At 43.0% G+C, this 19,630-nt stretch overlaps 1 long non-coding RNA gene across 2 annotated transcripts; it reads left to right on the top strand.

The window, feature by feature from the left end:
• The first annotated feature begins 300 nt into the window (after positions 1-300).
• LOC144583759 (uncharacterized) lies at positions 301-14,347 on the top strand. 2 transcript variants are annotated; one of them, XR_013537692.1, is made up of 3 exons: positions 301-439; positions 11,239-11,366; positions 12,304-14,347. It is a non-coding gene; the product is annotated as an uncharacterized LOC144583759 (long non-coding RNA). The 2 variants fall into 2 exon arrangements; XR_013537693.1 differs by lacking the exon at positions 301-439 and adding an exon at positions 947-1,150.
• Positions 14,348-19,630: the final 5,283 nt, after the last annotated feature.

Raw genomic sequence — 19,630 nt, 5'->3', positions numbered from 1 at the left:
TGCCTCACGAACGAACTGAAGGAACCATTGAGGTACAATTCTCTGAGATGGTGGGTGAATGTTTTTGAGGCCCCTGGGAAATCTTTTAAGTGCAGGGTGAGAGAAGAGTTTGGTAGAGCTGGATCCAGGTGGTTGGTGAGCTACTACTGATGCAATGTAAACTTTAATGGTAGAATGAGCCAGACCAAGGTTGAAGAGGTGTAGGATGAAGGTAAGCATAGTGGAGAGAGATGCTGGGATCGGGATAATTCTCTTAGAGTCAGTAAATTTCAGAAAGGATTTCCATTTGTTGCCATATAGGCGAGAGGTGGATGGTTTTCGAGCCTGATTTAGGATTGCAGTGAATTCTGGGTTATCCTCCAGGCTGTCAGGTGCAGGGACCGAACATCGGGATGGAGGACGGCTCTGTCGTTCTGGGAGAGGAGAGACGGTATTGCTGGTAAGCGAAACAGTTCCTCCATTATCTCTCTGAGGTGAGTGAACCACAGCTGTTGTGGCCACCATGGGGCGATGAGAATTGCGTTTGTTCTGTATTGGATTATTCTGGTTACTGTTTTGAGTAACATTGGTATCGGAGGGAAGAGGTAAGTAAGTTCTCCGGACCAAGGTATCATGAAGGAGTAGTAGCCAAGATGGCGGACCGGTAGCTGGTAGGAGTGTTTTCTCTCCACCACTTCGGTCTGGTCTTTTCTTTTTCCTTCTTTTCTGGCTACTTTTGCTTCACTCATTTTATTTTTCGCTTCACTTATTTTATTTTTACTTCATTTAGCCTACTTAGTTTATTTTTTAATTCATAATTTCTTTATGCTTTCTGAGTTTCTCTCCCTGGTTTCCTGCCTTGCTGGGACTGCTTCGGAGGCTGCCGAGAGAGCTGCAGGAGGCGGAGGGAGAGACCTGACCTTGGCCTGGTTTGTCAGTGAGGCAGAGTTTGGCATCCCGGGAGTTTATGCTGTTGCTGCAGGGGTTGGGAGAACTTGCCTTTCGTTCCGTGGGGGCTGGAAGAGCTTAAGCCCTTGGAATACTATCGTGCTTGGTGGGCCTAGCGCTGGGGGCCTTGGGAGACGTGGCCCAGCGTGGAAGGGTCCAGAAGAGCTTGCCGGTTCGAGAGCTAGAGCTCCTGGAAGCTGTGGGCACTGTTCGAAGGAGTCGGGTGAGCCTGTGCTTAGGAAACTGAGAGACTGAGAGTCTGACTGAAGCCTGTGAAATCTGATACCGGCTGGCTGTGTTTTCTCTCAGAGCTTCTTGGAGGGCCAGATTGGAACTGTGACTCTTTGCTATTATTTATGGCTACAGAAGCCCAGCTTTCAGCAGTGGACCCTGAAAGGTTGAATGGGGAATTCCCCTTTCGACTGTCTAATGCTGAGAGAGCCAGCATAGGTATCATGTCCTCAGTGGCTCTCGTCCTTTCAATGCTTTATCGAGTTTTGCCTCTGACTGTCTGGGTGGGGGCTCTTGCCCCCATGAACTTGAACTCATATCCAACGACCACTCTGAGGAAAATAAGACCTCCTAGGGTGCTGCAGGACAGGACTAATTATATGGGGGGAGAAGCTTGGGTTTATTTTCTCTGCTTATTCACTATATTAGTTTTTTGTTGTTTTTTGTTTTATTCTGTTTTATTCCATTTGTCGTTATTAGCTTGCCCCATTCTATTTATTTTTTAATCCATTTAAAACAAATGCATATTTTAAATTTCAATATTATATTTATTTAAATTGTATAATTTGAATTTTATTGAATCTTCTAATTTGGATATAATTTGGATATCATTATAATTAATACTTATTGTAAATGCTTCATTATTATTAATGTTTACTCCCAGTTATTATTTGTTAATTTTTATTATTGTTTTGTTGTATCACCTAAGAGTATTTTGCCTATTTCGTTTTTTCTTTCTCTCTCCCTTTCTACTTTTCTGACTGATATGGAGAGGAAGGCCTGCTGGCCCAGCGAGGGTTCTAACATCACCGTGATTACGGGTAGAGGAAGATATGGCGCTGGCACAATGCCTACTCATGTTAGGAGAACAGTGAACAGATGTTTGAAGGCTGTTCACTGTTCTGGCACTGTGACCAACTGCCAGTATCGAGGTAGGCAGTCTAGCTGGCCCTCTACTCTGAACCTGGTGCTGTTGAACGCCAGGTCTGTAACCAACAAATCCCAGCTTATTCAAGATCTTATTCTGGAGGAGGATGCAGACCTGGCATGCATAACTGAGACCTGGATGGGTGGGGAAGGAGGGGTTCCTCTAACCCTCTCCTGCCCTCCAGGCTATGCAGTCCAGCACCAGGGCAGACAGGAGCGGCGGGGGGGAGTTGCCATTGTTTATAGAAAATCTTTAGAGGTTACAAGGCGCTCCTCGGTTGTGAAGCCAGGTTTGGAGGCCCTTCATGTGCGAATTGGGGCCAGGGACGGTACAGTGGGGTCTTGACTTGCGAACTTAATCCGTATTGGAAGGCGGTTCGCAAGTCAAAAAGTTTGCAGGGGGTTTGCTGCGTGAAGTCCAGGTAGGCGCGCGGGTGCGGGTGTGGGTGATGGGCAGCGGCCGCCGTGGCGGCGGCAGCGAAGAGCTGCTCGTAGGCCGGCGAGTGCAGGGTCACCACGGGGATGGCGGGATGGCGATGGCCAGAGGCGGGGAGGGAGCTGTTGCTTCTCCTCCACGCCCTCCCTGCACCCCGATCTTCCCGGCTTTCCACCCCAGCTCCTCCCGGTCCGGCCGCTCCCGCTTGATGGGTGGCATGCTGGCGGCAGCAGCGGCAGCTGCGGGAGACGTGGAGGAGGACCACGCGGCGGCGGCATGCACCGGTTTCCCTGCCCGGGCTCCGAGTTGCCAACCCGGAGGCAGCCGCCTGCAAACACAGCAGCACCACCAGCCAGAGCACAGGCAGGAACAGCCTCAGCCACAGGAGCAGCAGGCACTGCCCTGGCCAATGGACGAACAACAGTTTCCCCGCCTCTCCCGCCCCTTTCCCCCCCCTTTTTGGTTCGTACGTCAATTCTCTGTTCGCAAGTCAAAATGGATTTTTGCGGATGGAGAAGAACATAACTCAAAAAGTTCGCATGTCAAGCCATTCGCAAGTCAAGACCCCACTGTATTGGGATCTTGCTGGGTTACCGTGCTCCCCGCGATCCAGCCACCTCCCTACCAGAGCTGGCGGACTTTGTCTCTGCAGCACTGTTGGAGTCCCCAAGACTTTTGGTCCTGGGAGACTTCAACATCCATGCCGAGGCGGAGGTATCCGGTCCAGCTCTTGAGTTCTTGGAAACCAAGACTTTCTTGAACTTGTCCTAACATGTTAACGGTCCCACATACATGGGCGCCCATATGCTTGACCTGGTATTCTCTACTTAGTGTAGTGAGCGTGGTCTGATGGTGACTGACCTCGCGTCAGTCCCCTTGTCATGGTCAGACCATCACCTGATAAAATGTAACCTCACAATGGAGCTCCCTCCCTGCAGGGAGCAGGGACCTATTTTAACAGTCCGCCCTCGAAGGTTACTGGACCCTATGAGATTCCAGGATACCATGAGAGGGATTCCAGCGGCACTGTCTGGCGCGCCTGTCGAAGCTCTGGTGGACGGCTGGTTCTCCGCCGCTACTAGAGCTGTTGATACGATCGCACCCAAACGCCCTCTCAGGAGCAGAGCTCGGCCAGGACCCTGGTATATCCACGATCTACGAGCAATGAAGCGAATAAGGAGATGGCTAGAGTGCATTTGGAAAAGGAAACCGACGGATTATAATAAGATAGCTGTCAGGATCGCAACTAACCGTTACCTGGCCAAGGTAAAGGCTGCTAGAAGATTTTACATCGCTGACCGGATAAGCGATGCTTCTAATCAGCAGGTGGAACTCTTCCGTATAGTTCGCGATCTATCCAGAATTGGTCTGGGTGAAGGGCCTCCCACTAGCATCTCACCTGACCAATTTGCAGCATTTTTAAAATCTAAAGTGGAGGCCATCCGCCGTGACCTTTCTCCTGGATCGAGCTGAAATGTCCAGCGCTCCGCCTTGCCTGGTAATTCTCGATTTCTTTCAGCCTGTGACGCCAGATTTGGTGGACAAGGCGCTTGTTCACTGTCGGGCCTCCACCTCTTCTCTCGACCCCTGCCCAGCCTGGCTAATCAAAGCAGCCAGGCCTGTAACAACAGAATGGGCCACTGCAATAATTAATGGGTCTCTCCAGGAGGGCAAGGTTCCCCTTGCCCTCAAGGAGACACTCATTAGGCCCATTAGGAAGAAACCAAATTTGGCAACGGATGACATTGGAAATTATAGGCCCATCGCCAATGTTTCTTTCCTTAGCAAGGTGGTTGAGAGGGTGGTGGCAGATCAGCTCCAGGCGCTTTTGGACGAAACCAATGCTCTGGACCCATTCCAGTCGGGCTTCAAGCCGCGCTATGGTACTGAAACGGCACTGGTCGCACTGATGGATGACCTGTTGAGGGAGGCCGATGGGGGCAATATGTCCTTGTTGGTCCTCCTTGACATCTCAGCGGCCTTTGATACCATTGACCACGGTATCTTCCTGGGGAGGCTCTCTGAGTTAGGAATAGGTGGCCTAGCGCTTGCTTGGCTCCGTTCCTTCTTGGAGGACCGGCCCCAGAGAGTACAGCTTGGAGAGAGGGTCTTGGCCCCATGGAGCCTCAATTGTGGGGTCCCACAGGGTTTGATCATCTCTCCAATGCTGTTTAACATCTACATGAGGCCGCTGGGAGGGGTCATCAGGGGGTGTGGAGCCTCATGTCACCAGTATGCTGATGACACACAGCTCTACATCTCCTTTTCATCTACCTCAGTGGATGCCGTTCTGTCCCTTCAGCGCTGCCTAGAGACTGTACTGGAATGAATGCAGTCGAATGGGTTGAAGCTGAACACGGACAAGACGGTGGTCCTGAGGGTGGGTGGTCCTTCCGTCAGTGCTATAGGTAACTCCCTTTCTTTCGGGGGGACGACCCTTGCCGCAAAGAATGAGGTCCGCAGCTTGGGGTACATCTGGACCCGGCGCTTACCATGGAAACCCAGGGGGCGTCCGTGGTCCGCTCCGCCTATTTTCATCTATGGCGGATTGCCCAGCTGCATCCGTATCTTGATCGGGGGGCCCTCACTACTCTATTACATGTGCTCGTAATCTCAAGATTAGACCATTGTAATGCACTCTCCGTGGGGCTGCCTTCGAGGCTGACGCGGAAACTTCAGATGGTCCAGAATGTGGCAGCCAGGCTCCTTAGTGGGGTGAGGAAACACCAGCATATCTCCCCCACTCTGGCTGCTCTGCACTGGCTGCCCATCCGTTTCCGCGTCGACTTCAAAGTGCTAATGGCCACTTATAAAGCCCTAATTGGTTTGGGACCTCAATATTTGGCAGATCGTCTTCTTCCACCCAGATCTACCCGAATCACCCGTCATCGCCAGCCGGGACGGCTGAGGGGTCTGACGCCGAGAGAGGCTCGGAAGGAAAAAACTAGAAACCGGGCCTTCTCGGCGGTGGCCCCTCGGCTGTGGAATGCCCTTCCAACAGAAATTCAGCTGGCACCCACGCTGGGTGCTTTTAAAAGCCAGTTAAAAACTTGGCTATTTAAGCAGGCCTTCCCTCCAGTCAGCTAAGTCTTTTCTCTCTCTCTCTCTCTTCTTTTCTTATTCTATCCCATCTTGGTTCTCCTTTCTTAAATTAATTGTCTTAATATTGCAATTGTATTTATATATTTTTATATTGATTTATTTTATGTTGTAAGCCGCCCCGAGTAGACATGGTCTAGAGGGGCAGGGTATAAATTTAATAAATAAATAAATAAAATAAATAAATATCCTAGAAATGCAATGTCTGAGCCTGCTCTTGAGCAGTATCTGGGGCACTTTGCATTGAGCCGGGAGGCAAAGAGGTCTATTGTGGGTTGGCCCCATCTGCGGCAGATGTCCAGGAATACAGTGTCGTTGAGTGACCACTCGTGCATCCTGGTGGGGAGCCTGCTTAGGCGATCTGCCAAGAAGTTGTCTTCTGATGAGATATGGATCACCTGAGGGAAGATATGGTGGGTGCAGCACCATTCCCAAAACTCTATGGTGAGTGTGAGGAGGAAGTAACAGGAACATCAAAGAGTGAGCCGTCCCCTCAACTTCCCAAGATAGAACAAGAGATAAAGCCTGAAAGAGAGTTAGGAGCAAGACCGAAGGAAAGGCAAATGACAGATGCCCGCGCGAAGGAGGAAAGAAAGATCCACATTGGCGCCCAACCCGGGGCTGGTTCAGAAATACCGACAGAAAGAGAAGAAAACCTTAAACAAATAATAACACGACAAGAAAAAATGATAAAATTATTAGCCGAGCAACAAAACCTCATTTTAACTCAGTTGGCAAAAAACCCTGAAAAGAAAACGACGGGAACTGAAGATGTTAAAAAAAATTCATGGGTGGTGGGTCCAGCCCCTATTAGACTACAAAAAATGACAGCTGAAGATGACCCTGAAGCTTACTTGAATACCTTCGAAAGAGTCGCATTGGCGGCGAGTTGGCCGAAAGAACAATGGACTCTAATTCTTACTCCCTGTCTATCTGGTAATTTACAAGAAATAATTGACACGTTATCTCCAGTAGAAGCGATGCAATATGACAAAGTTAAATCCACTATTTTGCAGACGTTGAATTTAACTGAAGAGGCTTATCGTAAGAAATTCAGGAATTTGAAAATGAAGCATGGTTTACATCCTCGTACGTTAGTGCAGAAAATGAAAGCGAACTTGTTAAGGTGGTTAAGGCCAGAAGAGAAAACTAAAGAAGAAATCCTAAATGAGATAGTTATGGAGCAACTTGTTACGACAATGAATACTAACATGAGAGCTTGGGTGCAAAGGAACCACCCACGTGATTTAGAGACTGCAATCCAATTGGTTGAAGATTTTTGTATTGCGGACGAGGGAACACGTGAAAGCAGCTGGGCAAACACAGAGAGGCTGAAAGCGAGAGAAAAGATGGCGTCCGAAGGCAATGGTGCTGCGCAACGCGCCGGAACAGCGGGAAAGGAAGTTAAAATGGAGAAAACCGGAGGCAGCAAGCATAGAATTATGGAAGCTTACCCCAGCTGGAAGGAACAACGCGAATTTAAGGGGTCTTGCTTCCGTTGTGGGGCCGAGGGGCATCAGAAAAAAAATTGCCCCAGAGTGGATTGTTCCTGGGTTAAGCAATGGAGCCAGGTGACTGGGGGAAATGCGGGTTTTAATAAAGAATGGGAAATAGAAGTATTGGTTAATGGGGAACAAAAGAAAATCTTGATTGATTCCGGAAGCGGTAAAACTCTTGTGAAAAATTTAGAGGGGGTTAACGCGAATGGAGAAATGAAAATTAGATGTATTCACGGAGATGTGAAGGCCTATAAGACCACGTACGCAATGATAGAAATAAATGGGGAAAGGAGAAGGATGGAAGTTGGTGTAGTACCCGGACTGGTTAGGGAAATGTTATTGGGAAGAGACTGGTTGGGAATTGATAAATTGATGAGGGGTAAAGAATGTAAAAAGATTGAATGTGTTGATATCGAAACTGTGGATGATTTAGGGGAGATATCTCGGGAGGTAACGCGATTTTGGCAACAAGATGACGTGTCACTGACTAAATTCTTCGAAAGAGCCAATAAAGAAGGAGAAGTGAAAAAGGGGGAAGTGGGATTTGAGATATGTGATGGTTTGTTATATAGATTGTCTATTGACGGGGTTAAACAACTGGTGGTGCCTGGAAAATGGAAAGAAAAATTGTTATATTTAGCACATGATGTTCCTATGGCCGGTCATCTGGCTGTAAAAAAGATGGGTTCCCGGATTTTACAAAGGTTTTGGTGGCCTAATGTATGGGCAGATATTGAAAAGTATTGTAAAACATGTAAGCAATGCCAATTAACGCAGCCAAAGGTTGAACCAGGGGGAGAATTAATCCCTATGCCTTTGGTTGACACTCCATTTGAACAAGTTGGCTTAGATATTGTGGGACCCTTAACGAAATCTGCTGGGGGACATGTGTATATTTTAGTTATAATTGATTATGCAACGAGATATCCTGAGGCAATACCTTTAAGAACAATAACTTCTAAAGTTTTGGCTAAAGAATTAATGCAAATTTTCTCTAGATTGGGATTTCCTAAGGAGGTGATAACAGACCAAGGTTCGAATTTTATGAGTCAAACTTTAAAGGAGATGTGGAAGCTATTAAATGTAAAACCCTTACATACTACCGTCTATCATCCCCAGTGTAACGGATTAGTAGAAAGATTTAATAAGACTTTTAAAAGCATGTTAAGAAAATTGGTCATGGATAAACCTAAACAATGGCATCTTTTAATTGCACCTTTAATGTTTGCAATTAGAGAGGTTCCACAGGCATCTACAGGTTTTACTCCATTTGAACTATTATATGGATGGAACCCCAGGGGAATATTGGATTTAGTAAAAGAAAGTTGGGAGTATGGTAAAGACAAATCTCAGTTGCAAATTAAACAAATTATAGAGATGAGGGAGCATTTAAATCACATCTCTAAAGAAGCTAAAAACCAGTTAAAAAGAACACAGACTGAACAAAAACGCAGATATGATAAAAATGTCAGGAAACGGACATTTGAAGTGGGACAGAAAGTTCTGTTGTTACTTCCTTCTGAACAATCCAAATTATTTGCCAATTGGCAAGGACCATATGAAGTAGTCAGAAAATTAAATGAAGTTAATTATGAAATTGCCACCCCAGATAAGAAAAAGGGGACAGGAATTTATCATGTAAATCTATTGAAAGAATGGAGAGAGAGAGAGAGTTTCTTGAGTGAGATAGAAGAGGAAAATTTTGGGCCAGAGGTTAAAGAGTGTGTAATGCCCGAAGAAGAATTGAAGTTAGAAGACAATCTTAATACTGAAGAAAAAATAAAAATAAGAGAAATTGAGAAAGATTATAGAGATGTATTTTGCAATAAGCCGGGGTCTACGAATATGGGAATACACTGTATTAATACTATACCTGGTAAGATAGCGAGGTCAGGAGGAAGGAATTGGCCATATTATATTAAAGAAAAAATTAATAAGGAGGTAGATGAAATGTTGTCATTAGGAGTAATAGAACCATCTTATAGCCCATGGAGAAGCTATCCGGTAATGGTCCCTAAACCAGACGGCAGTGTCAGATTATGTATAGATTTTAGAAAATTAAATGAAATTTCTAAATTTGATGCTTACCCTATGCCTAAAATAGAGGACTTGTTGGAGAAAATAGGCGGAGCTAAAATTCTGAGTTCGTTAGACCTAGTAAAGGGATATTGGCAAATTCCGTTGAGGGAAGAAGACAAAGAAAAAACAGCTTTTGTCACGCCTAAAGGGCTATTCCAATATTTAAAAATGCCGTTTGGTTTACATGGAGCTTCTGCTACATTCCAGAGAGTAATGGACAAAGTACTTGAACCAGTAGAAAAGTTTGCAGCTGCTTATATTGATGACATTTTGATCTTCAGTAAAGACTTTAAGGAACATCTAATACATTTAACTAGGGTGTTAGATGAATTAAGGAAGGCCAGTTTGAAAGTAAATCCTTCTAAATGTAAAATTGCCAGAGAAAGTATAAAGTATTTGGGATTTCTAATTGAAAATGGAAGAATACAACCTGTACCCGATAAGGTGGACAAAATAACAAAATGGCATGTTCCAAAAGATAAAAGGGAAGTGCAACAATTTTTAGGCTTGGCAGAATATTACCGGCAATTTATTCCAAATTATTCAGAGGTCACAGCACCTTTGACGGATTTGACAAAAAAGAAAAAAATCAAAAAAATAATTTGGGGTGAGAAAGAACAATATGCTTTTAATAAAGTGAAGGAGATCTTAAACTCATTGCCTCACAGATATGCTCCTGATTTTGAGTTACCGTTCCTGGTTCAGACGGACGCGTCCGAAAGAGGAATAGGGGCGGTACTGTCTCAAACTAAAAATGGGAAAGAATATCCTGTCATGTATATTAGTAAAAAGTTAAGTGAAAGAGAAAGGAAATATTCTACGATTGAAAAAGAAGCCTTAGCTGTAAAATGGGCTATACAATCATTTAAATATTATTTACTGGGTACAACATTCGTTTTAATGACGGATCATGCTCCTTTACAATGGTTAAACAAAATGAAGGATTCTAATGCAAGATTAACCCGATGGTATATGTGGGGGGGTTCATCTACATCCTTATGTAATTCTGCATCAGGAAGGACGAAAGAGGCTTCAGAATTAAGAAATAAAGAATTTTTATTAACATATCTTGTGTCAACTCTTTCTTCAACAGTAACTGGTTTTTGTAACATCAAATGAGGTGGGGAATCATCCCAAAACCAAGCTAACGATTTGTCAACAGGTAACTCTTTTAATAGTAGGTTTTCGCACTTTTCTCTTTCTCGGTTGGCATTCTCTGAAACCCGTTGCGGATCACACAGAGGGTCCCGCAACAGGGATGGCGGGCCCAATCTCCCTCTTTCGACAGCTCTTTCTCTACTTCCGGATCTAATTGATGTACCATTTTCTCTGGACCTTGAGCCCTGTGATATACCAGAACTGTCCATTCTTCAGGGTTAAGACCAGGTATTATAGGTCTGAACTTTCCTTTCGCTGAATCTTTGTATTCTTCATCTATGTCACCCTCGGCTAGTCTCTTCTGTGGGACTGAGAACACCCTTATTCCTTCGTCTGGTTCTTCAGTCACTTTCTCCTCTATCACGGTTACTTTTTGTGTCTCCTTTGATCTATTCCCTTCTTCAGTCGTCAAAAACACGTCTATCCTCTCCCTGTCACGGTCCCACTTCTCTCCCTCACTCTCAACTGGCGTTTCTGACCGTTTCTTCCGTTTTTCCTCCTCGCGCTTTCCCCCGCCTTCTCCCTCTCCTATCTCAGCCTCGCGGATCTTTCTTTCCTCCTTCGCGCGGGCATCTGTCATTTGCCTTTCCTTCGGTCTTGCTCCTAACTCTCTTTCAGGCTTTATCTCTTGTTCTATCTTGGGAGGTTGAGGGGACGGCTCACTCTTTGATGTTCCTGCTACTTCCTCCTCACAGTGAGGCGAAGGAGGGGTCGTGATCGGGTTCCTCCTTGCCAGTTTATATAGTACATGGCGGTGGTGTTGTCGGTCACGAGTTGTACTGCTTTTCCTTCGAGCCTGGAGAGGAAAGAGTGGAAGGCTTTTATGATGACCAACAGTTCCAGATGATTTATGTGAAAGGTTTTTTCCCTTTCTGACCATAGACCATGTGCCTGAAGCTCTTGGCAGTGAGCTCCCTATCCCAAGAGGCTGGTGTCTGTTGTTACCTGAATAGAGAGAGATGGAGGTGAATGCTCTGCCAGCTAGGAAGTTGGGAGCAAGAGTCCACCAGGTAAGTTGGTGTGCCATATATGGTGGTACCCTTAGCTTCAACAGACCCTGTCTGTTGAAGGGTCGAGTTGGGAGAGGAGCCAAGACTGAAGTGTTCTTAATTTGAGTCTTGCATGAGGCACCACTGATGTAGTGGAGGCCACGAGTCCCAACAGAGGTTGGGTATCAAGGACAGTGACAGTTGGAAGAGATTGAAAGCCTTGTAAAGCTTTGCCAATTTTTGCTATTCTGTCTTGTGGTAGGAAAGCTCTTGCCTGACTGGAATCTAGTTCTGCTCCTATGTAGCTCACGCATTGAGATGGTACAGGTTGGATTTTTCTTGATTGATCTCTAGGCCCAGATTGTGCAGGACACGGAGAGTGGTGTTCATGACATCTACAGCATGTTGGTAGGTCTTGGCAATCGTCAAGGCAATCATCAATGTATGGGAAGATCTTTATTCCCTTGGTACGGAGTATGCCACCACTGGGGCCATGCATTTTGTAAATGTCCTGGAGGCTGTAGAGAGCCCGAATGGGAGGGCAGCAAACTGGAAGGTGGTGTCTTGAATGCTGGCTCTACGGCTTAGAGAAGGGGATGAGCACCACACCCTAGAGTCCAATATGACTGGACTAAATGTCAAGGGGAACCTTTACCTTAATTAATATGTTATGGCACCACAGAGGAAATCACACTGTTCTAACATGGGATACTATGAAGTCCAAAGAATAAGGAATGAGTATAAAATAATCTTATAATTTAAGGAAATGACAAGGAGAAAGGTGTAGACAGAGAAAAATATAAAAGAATTAGAGCAGAATTTTTACTACCCAGAGATACCAAGAGGGAACTGTTAGCTAAAAAGAAAGTTTTAGAAAGTATTCAATGTTGATATTTTTTAATTTGTTCCTTAACTTGTTTTTTTCACTCTATCTGAATTCATTTTAACATTTTTCTAGCAAAAACCATCCCAAAGAAAACGAAAGGCAAGAAAGCAAAGTGGCTGTCCAACGAGGCCTTACAAATAGCAGAGAAGAGAAGGGAAACAAAATGCAAGGGAGATAGGGAAAGTTACAGAAAATTGAATGCTGACTTCCAAAGAATAGCAAGGAGAGACAAGCGGGCTTTCTTAAATGAACAGTGCAAAAAAATAGAGGAAAATAATAGAAAGGAAAAAACCCAGAGATCTGTTCAGCAAAATTGGAGATATTAAAGGACTATTTTGTGCAAGGATGGACATGATAAAGGACAAAAATAGGAGGGAACTAACAGAAGCAGAAGACATCAAGAAGAGATGGCAAGAATACACAGAGCAATTATAACAGAAAGATTTGGATATACTGGACAACGCAGATAGTGTGGTTGCTGACCTTGAGCCAGACATCCTGGAGACTGAAGTCAAGTGGACCTTAGAAAGCATGGCTAACAACGCCAGTGGAGGTGATGGCATTCCAGTTGAACTATTTAAAATCTTAAAAGATGACGTTGTTAAGGCGCTACGTTCAATATGCCAGCAAATTTGTATAACTCAACAGTGGCCAGAGGACTGGAAAAGATCAGTCTACATCCCAATCCCAGAGAAGGGCAGTGCCAAAGAATGCTCCAACTACCGTACAATTGCACTCATTTCACACTAGCAAGGTTATGCTCAAAATCCTACAAGATAGGCTTCAGCAGTATGTGGACCGAGAACTCCCAGAAGTACAAGCTGGATTCCGAAGAGGCAGAGGAACTCGAGACCAAATTGCTAACTTTCGCTGGATTATGGAGAAAGCCAGAGAGTTCCAGAAAAATATCTACTTCTGCTTCATTGACTATGCGAAAGCCTTTTACTGTGTGGACCACAGCAAACCATGGCAAGTCCATGGCAAGTCCTTAAAGAAATGGGAGTGCCTGACCACCTCATCTATCTCTTGAGAAACCTGTATGTGGGACAGGAAGCAACAGTAAGAACAGAATATGGAACAACTGATTGGTTCAAAATTGGGAAAGAAGTACGACAAGGCCGTATATTGTCTCCCTGCTTATTTATATGCAGAATACATCATGCTAAAGGCAGGTCTGGTGGAATTCCAAGCCAGAATTAAGATTGCCGGAAGAAATATCAACAACCTCAGATATGCAGATGATACCACTCTGATGGCAGAAAGTGAGGAGGAATTAAAGAACCTCTTAATGAAGGTGAAAGAGGAGAGCGAAAAACGGTCTGTAGCTCAACATAAAAAAATATGAAGATCACGGCCACTGGTCCCATCACCTCCTGGCAAAGAGAAGGGGAAGATATGGAGGCAGTGACAAATTTTACTTTCTTGGGCTCTGTGATCACTGCAGATGGTGACAGCAGCCATGAAATTAAAAGACTCCTGCTTCTTGGGAGGAAAGCGATGACAAACCTAGACAGCAACTTAAATAGCAGAGACATCACCTTGCCGACAAAGGTCCGCATAACTGAAGCTATGGTTTTTCCAGTAGCGATGTATGGAAGTGAGAATTGGACCATAAAGATGGCTGACCGCCAAAGAATTGATGCTTTTGAATTGTGGTGCTGGAGGAGGCTCTTGAGAATCCCCTGGACTCCAAGGAGAACAAACCTATCCATTCTAAAGGAAATCAACCCTGAGTGCTCACTGGAAGGACAGATCCTGAAGCTGAGGCTGCAATACTTTGGCGATCTCATGAGAAAAGAAGACTCCCTGGAAAACACCCTGATGCTAGGAAAGTGTGAAGGCAAGAGGAGATGACGACAGAGGACGAGATGGTTGGACAGTGTCACTGAAGCTACCAACATGAAATTGACCCAATTCTAGGAGGCAATGGAAGACAGGAGGGCCTAGTGTGCTCTGGTCCATGGGGTCATGAAGAGTCAAGACACGAAAAAGGAGACTAAACAACAACCATTGTCTAAAGGCTTTAAAATGCCATTTAAGTTTTTCTCTATAACTACTCATTGGATCTTCAATTGTTAATAATGTATAATCTGCAAATAAATTCATCTTAATTTTATCTTTATTCTCTATCCATTTTATTTCAGTATCTTCTCTAGTTGTGTTTGTTAATAATTCTATTATCAAGGTATTGGAGATAGGAGCATCCTTGTCTTGCTCCTCGGCCTAATGTAATTCTTTCTGTCATACTATCATTTAGGCAGTATTCTCTGAATATAATTGCTGAATAATATTTTTAAGCATGTATTAAACCCTAATTCTTTTATTAATATTTTAAGGCTGACCAGTCAACCAAATCAAAGGCCAATTTTGTCTGTCTCTTTGATTATACTGATTACATTTAATACCCTTCTCATTAAATCTCCCATTTGTCTACTCTTTAAAAATCCATTCTGATCTTCACAGATATATTTAGCAATGAAACAATTCAATCTTTTAGCTAGTATTATTGAAAATATTCTAGCATTTGAGTAATCAATGAAATGGAGGAGTCTAATCCCTTATGTGGTTTCAAAATTAGCACTATCATTTAATGTTTCCAGGACTTTGGAATTACTTCCCCCATTAATTTTTTTTAAAAAAATCCATCAATTTTGGCAAGAGGAGATTTTTAAAAGCCTTATAATATTCTGGGCCTAATCCATCCAACCCTGGCATTTTACCTATTTTAAGTTTATTAATAATCTCTCATCCTCACTTATCTCTTCTTCCATTTTTCCATATCTTCTCTTTGTATTTTTCTAGTAATATTGCTTTGTATATGCATATTAACATTATGTATAGATACCTTGTTACTAGTATATAATCCTTTAAAAAATTATTGAAAGGCCTCAATTTTCTCTCACATTTTATTACATCTGTATGTTTTCAATGAGCCCTGTTGTATTTTTGCTTTTTTCACTTGGGAAAGTCTTGCTAACAACTTGGAATTCTAATTACTTAATTCTAAATACTCTCTAATTAGCTTTCATTTTGAAATTTTGGAAGATGGAATGTGATGAAATACAGTGGTGCCCCACATAGCGACGATAATCCATGCAGCAAAAATCGCTGCAAAGCGATTTCGTCGCTATGCAGAAATAAAAAGCCCATAGGAATGCATTAAAACCCGTTTAATGCGTTCCTATGGGCAAAAAACTCACCATTTTCGCCACCCGGTAAGCGAGGAATCCGGGCAAAAACACAGCGGGTGGCCATTTTATTTACCCGGTGGCCATTTTGGAACCACTGATCAGCTGTTGGAAAATCATCGCTATGCGATGATCGGTATGCGAAACAGGATACCGATCATCGCAAAGCAATATTTTCCTATCTAAACCACTGCAATGCAATCGCAAAAACGATCGCAAAAATTCATCGCTATGTGGATTCGTCATTAAACGAGGCGCCCGTTAAGCGAGGCAGCACTGTATTATGTATTAGCATGGAAGCATGTCCTGAAATTGCACTTTTATCTATCTTCGGGAAATATCAATGGGGATGGACAAAAAAAGAATTAATGACAAGCTCTGTAGTGGTAGCAGTACTAATTGTAGCAACAAAATTGAAAATTAAATATAATTTTCAAACAGGTGTGTGATACAAAGTAGTATGGAATTTAGCTGCTAATAATAATCTGACATATGAGATTGAAATTAAAAAGGGGGCTGTTAAAAAGGAATATAGTGGTGCCTCGCTTAACGGGCGCTCTGTTTAGCAACGAAACCGCATAGCGATTAAGTTTTTGCGATCGCAAAAGCGATCGCATTGCGATGTTTTAAACTTTTTTTTTTGCTTTGCGATGATTGGTTCCCTGTTTCACTTACCGATCATTGCAAAGCGATTTTTTAACAGCTGATTGGTGGTTCCAAAATGGCCACCGGGTAAAAAAAATGGCTGCCCGCTGTGTGTAGGGACGGATTCATCGCTTAAGAGGCAGCGAAAATGGCCATCGTATGGAGGATCTTTGCTTTAAGGTCACTTTTTTGTGACCTTAAACAAGTTTTAATGCATTTCTATGGGCTTTTTAAAATCGCATAGTGACGAAATCGCTTAGCAGCGATTTTTGCTGCATGGATTAACGTCACTATGCGAGGCATCACCGTAGTTTTAATGATACATGAGAAGATTTTATTGATTTTATTTTTGTGAAATGAAAAGGTGAGGCATGATCACAAGAAACATTGTTGCTATTCTTTGGAAGTCTGCATTCAATTTTCTGTAACTTTCCCTATCTCACTTGCATTTTGTTTCCCTTCTACTCTTTGCTATTTGTAAGGCCTCGTTGGACAGCCAGTTTGCTTTCTTACCTTTCGTTTTCTTTGGGATGGTTTTTGTTGCTGCATCCCGTACAATGTTACGAGCCTCCATCCATAGTACTTCAGGCACTCTGTCCACCAAATCTAGTTCCTTAAATCTGTTCTTCACTTCCACTGTGTATTCATAAGGGATTTGGTTTAGATTATACCTGACTAGCCCAGTGGATTTTCCTACTTTCTTCAGTTTAAGCTTGAATTTTGCTATAAGAAACTGATGATCAGAGCCACAATCAGCTCCAGGTCTGTTTTTTGCTGACTGTATAGAGCTTCTCCATCTTTGGCTGCAGAGAACATAATCAATCTGATTTCGATATTGCCCATCTGGTGATTTCCATGTGTAGAGTCGCCTCTTGTGTTGTTGGAAAAGAGTGTTTGTGATGACCAGCTTTTTCTCTTGACAAAACTCTATTTGCCTTTGCCCTGCTTCGTTTTTAACTCCAAGGCCAAACTTACCTGTTGTTCCCTTTATTTCTTGACTCCCTACTTTAGCATTCCAGTCCCCTATAAATGACAAAAACATATTTCTTTAGTGTCAGTTCCAGAAGGTGTAAGTCTTCATAGAATTCAATTTCAGCCTCTTCAGCATTGGTGATTGGTGCATAAACCTGGATTACTGTGATGCTGAAAGGTCTGCCTTGGATTCGTATTGAAATCATTCTATCATTTTTGAGATTGTATCCCAGTACACCTTTTCCCACGCTTTTATTGACTATGAGGACTACTCCATTTCTTCTATAGGATTCTTGCCCACAATAGTAGATATGGTAATCATCTGAATTGAATTCACCCATTCCCGTCCATTTTAGTTCACTGATGCCCAGGATGTCAATGTTGATTCTTGCCATCTCCTGTTTGACCACATCCAGTTTACCAAGGTTCATAGATCTTACATTCCAGGTTCCTATGCAGTATTTTTCTTTGCAGTATCAGACTTCCCTTTCACTTCCAGGCATGTCCGCAGCTCAGCGTCCTTTCGGCTTTGGCTCAACCACTTCATTAGCTCTGGAGCTACTTGTATTTGTCTTCCACTCTTCCTCAGCAGCATGTTGGATACCTTCCGACCTGGGGGGCTCATCTTCCAGTGTCATATCTTTTAGCCTTTTGTTTCTGTCCATGAAGTTTTCTTGGCAAAGATACTGGAGTGGCTTGCCAGTTCCTGCTCCAGGTGGATTGCGTTTAGTCAGAACTCTCCACTATGACCTGTCTGTCTTGAATGCCCCTGCATGGCATAGCCCATAGCTTCTCTGAAGTACTCAAGAAGTTAGTAATAAGGCTAATTGGGTATAAGAGGTGTTGCTTTTATATCAACAATGTTGCTATTTTTGAAGCTATTTTCTTTTGTACATTTTTAATTGATTTTAGTCTTAAAAATAAAAAGGAAATGAACAAGAGAGATAATGTTACTTTGTGCTGTGCTGTATTTCATTAAATTGTTATAACCTCTAACCTTAAATTCAGTATGCAAATTACCAGCTCAATCAAGTGCCCAATTCTAAATCTAAAATAATTCATTCACTTATTGGAACTCTCTATAGAGCAATCAATTACAGAAGTCAAGGGATGAAGGTTAGGAATAAATCATGAAGTTAAATTTGCTTGCTTGTGAAACACATTTGAAGAGCTATGTACAAAAGAACTGTCCAGCATTTTCAGAAATATCCAGGCAAAAAAAAATAGACATATTTCCTAAAAAAAATGAGAAAAATAGCTTATAAACAGTTCCGTTAGTACTATTTTAGCCTCTCCAATTACTAGAAAATCTAGACCATCACCCTGTCCCAATTTTTCAGTCATAATTAGAATTTGATGTTTGAAGCATTTGAATGTGTGAAGTTATGGGATTATATCTTCTGAATAGCAAAGTGTCAACTTTTCAGTTGCAGCTACTCTGGCACTTATCCAGATGCAGCAGGCCTAGTGTCATAATTGTGCAAATGTGGGGGGAGTGCCCTGCTGTGCAGATGACACCCCCCCGTGCCTTTATTATTGGTTGTAGCTGTAAGCATCATTTAAACGCTTTGAAAAGATACCTAAACATGTGAGGGGTATCTAAAAATCTGAGGAATGGCACATGCAAGCCCCTCTGTCACCACTTACTCACATGAAGAATGAAAAGTTTGAAGTGAGAATAACCTCATGTATATGTGGAAGCTGTTCATGAAATCTCCGACTATGATTTTCCAGAGTTCTGGCTCATTTGTAGAGTTTCCATACAGATAAGAGTCTCTCCACATATGAGCAAAGTGGTAACAGAGCAGGTGGGACTAGCACTTCCTCATATACTGATTTTACCATAAAGGGAGATCTGAATAGGTTTAGACTAATCAACACAACTGGAAAATATAAAAGCTTGGACTGAAGGTAACTATCAGGCTAGTTAGGTATGTATGACATTTGTGAAGCAGTGCCCCAATTGCGGTTCTTCTTCTCTAGAGAACTTAGATTGGCACCCTTCTTATACCTTTAGAAAGCTGGCAAAAACTATGTCCTACCAAATTTTCTGTTCTGTTTCTTGACTGTTGATTTTCCCCTGGCTTTACCATATTGTATTTTATCAATACAAAAAATTCTGTCAAGTTACTCAGTCACAGAAGAGAAATATAAATGCTCCTCCAACTCTAGCCAAGCCGTTTTTCACTGGTTCCGAGATCCATCATGTAACCAGCTACATTATGTGTTGTACAACAGGGAGCCCATCAAAGTTGGAGTATATTATACATCTACTATAATTATACATCTACTCTGAACAGCATATTGGCTTTCATGCTTTGCTTTCAGTTTTTTGAATTTATTATGTGTTTTTGAGAATGTTATTGTAAGTTGTCTTGAGCATTAAAATTTTTAAAAAATTACTAAGAATCTCCGCATAAGTGGTCGTCAACAATCATACATTCTATTGCACCTCTACAGGTAATGTTTATAGGGTTATTTTTTTGCTTTTCTGAGATATTGGCCAAAATCCTGTTGCTTAGCACGAGCCAAATCATAATTTCCACATCCTGGCCACAGTTCTCTGCAGCATGCATTCATGCAAGCTGGCTCGG

The sequence above is a fragment of the Pogona vitticeps genome, chromosome 1 (genome assembly GCF_051106095.1).
Source record: "Pogona vitticeps strain Pit_001003342236 chromosome 1, PviZW2.1, whole genome shotgun sequence".
Taxonomy (NCBI): domain Eukaryota; kingdom Metazoa; phylum Chordata; class Lepidosauria; order Squamata; family Agamidae; genus Pogona; species Pogona vitticeps.
This window is presented reverse-complemented; position numbering and strand designations above follow the sequence as displayed.